Source organism: Carassius carassius, chromosome 30 (genome assembly GCF_963082965.1).
Source record: "Carassius carassius chromosome 30, fCarCar2.1, whole genome shotgun sequence".
In the NCBI taxonomy this organism is placed as follows: domain Eukaryota; kingdom Metazoa; phylum Chordata; class Actinopteri; order Cypriniformes; family Cyprinidae; genus Carassius; species Carassius carassius.
In genome coordinates this window covers 192501-195000 of record NC_081784.1, presented here as the reverse complement: position 1 = coordinate 195000, position 2500 = coordinate 192501, and the positions used below count along the sequence as shown (strand labels likewise).

Here is a 2500-nt window from a genome sequence, read left to right as displayed (position 1 = left end):
ATTTACATCATGATATCAAACTGTGTTTCGTGAAGTGTTATACCATAGTCTAGGGATGTAACGATTAACCACGATCCAGTCAAAAATCTATTTAAATATGTGACGATTCAAATCGGTTGAGATGCTAAACAAATTAATGATACAATTGGAGCAGGAGTTTATATGAATGTTATCTCTGAGTGGAAGTGACTGTCTTTAGAAAGGTTTACGTGATGTTTTTGTTTCATCCTGCCTCTGATCAATGCATAATAAAGTACTTTTCTTAAGCGCCACCTGCTTTGTTTACAGCGGTTACCAAGGAAACACTGCATCGCTGCTGTTCATGAGTGCAGCTTTGCTTTGTTTACAGCGGTTACCAAGGAAACACTGCATCACTGCTGTTCATGAGTGCAGCTTTGCTTTGTTTCCAGCGGTTACCAAGGAAACACTGCATCGCTGCTGTTCATGAGTGCAGCTTTGCTTTGTTTACAGCGGTTACCAAGGAAACACTGCATCACTGCTGTTCATGAGTGCAGCTTTGCTTTGTTTCCAGCGGTTACCAAGGAAACACTGCATCGCTGCTGTTCATGAGTGCAGCTTTGCTTTGTTTCCAGCGGTTACCAAGGAAACACTGCATCGCTGCTGTTCATGAGTGCAGCTTTGCTTTGTTTCCAGCGGTTACCAAGGAAACACTGCATCACTGCTGTTCATGAGTGCAGCTTTGCTTTGTTTCCAGCGGTTACCAAGGAAACACTGCATCGCTGCTGTTCATGAGTGCAGCTTTGCTTTGTTTCCAGCGGTTACCAAGGAAACACTGCATCACTGCTGTTCATGAGTGCAGCTTTGCTTTGTTTCCAGCGGTTAGCAAGGAAACACTGCATCACTGCTGTTCATGAGTGCAGCTTTGCTTTGTTTACGGCGGTTACCAAGGAAACACTGTATCATTGCTGTTCATGAGTGCAGCCAGAGAATGGGCTAGTTGCATATCTCCGCCATCTTGGATTTCCGGTCTTGCGAGTGTGTGCTTTGATACTTCCGGTTGTGCTAAACGCCAGTGCAGAAAACCGGAGAAATCCAAATATTACCTTCTATATATGTTTACAGGATTTATAATATCACTTCAAATGCAAATAAGATCTACACTGCTATTATTAATATTCTATAAATGTAAACTGAGCCAGTGCGTTTGAAACTGTGTATGTTTGGGTCTGGTGTATGATTTAAATACACTAATGTTCACTACTGTTCACGAGATGAAAATTGAACTCATGTTGTGTACACACAGATACATAATTTATTTTTACCTTACCAATTATGTAAATGTAAAAATTACTTATTTCTCGAAAATGCTTGTATTACATTGATTATTATTTTTTTGTTTAATGAAATATTCACCTTGTGAGACATGGGCTGTGATTTATCTTCACATTTCTCCACTGCGCACATACATTAGTTTGTTTCATCATCATTTTCACAACATATTTTATTATTTGACATAGTCGGATCGGATCTGGACCAGACATCTGCATCAGACATTTTTAAATTAAAAAACGGGACTGTAAAATAAAACAACTAATACATGACTAATTTTAATATTTGTTTTATCTGAAGAATTCGTAACAAAATACATGCGCTGCTTATAGACAAAATTATTTATGCTGCAGATATTTTACAAAATATAGAATATAGAATACAGAATGAATGGAGGTCAATGGCGGTATACCCCTCAAAATCCACTTTTCTCAAGATATAATTTTTTGTCTAGTAATTTGAATGTTGTATTCGAAAGGAGATGCAAAGAAATTACACATTGCTGTTAGATTTTTTTAGAGTCACTTACTTGCTTTAAAAAGTCTTTTAAAATGTCAATGACGTCATACACATTCACATTCATTAGCAGAATGCTACCGTGTTATGGGCAACAACAACTCAACCTGTAAGAAATCGAAAGGACATAAGTACTCGTTCATTCAACTTTCGAACCTATAACCCAAAACCTACAATCAGATCTGAGATTTCTCAACGGCAATCGGGTGAAAGGGACAAATTTAGCTGTCTAGCCCCATAGACTCCCATTCATTTTGCACTCGTGGCGATCGCCCCCAGTGGAACTCTGGTGGTACTGCAACCAAAATTCGGTTCAATAGGACTTAATAGGGAGTGGGAAGGCTCGCCATAGACAGGCTCTGGTGCAGCTTTGCTTTGTTTACAGTGGTTACCAAGGAAACACTGCATCACTGCTGTTCATGAGTGCCACCTGCTGGAAGAGAGTGAATCTGCGTCTCATTCAGAGTTTCTGCTCTTTTGTTCAGTTATGTTTTATGTAGTATAATTTCACAAAACTAAATTCAGACCATTCTGTTTTTGCTTCACATATTGAAATTCTACAATCTAGATAAAAAACTACTCATGCTGCATCTTTGTTTGGATCATGATTAAAATCCAGTGGTTGCCTCTAGTTTTAAATAGAAAGAGCACAGACAAAGCCTCAGCTTCATATTCCATTTATGTATTTATTGAA

At 38.5% G+C, this 2500-nt stretch overlaps 1 protein-coding gene across 2 annotated transcripts in view; it reads right to left on the bottom strand.

Annotated features, from left to right (window-relative positions):
* Window positions 1-2500, bottom strand: part of LOC132110363 (serum response factor-like) — a 26493-nt gene that overhangs the window by 9336 nt on the left and 14657 nt on the right. The window lies entirely within an intron of this gene.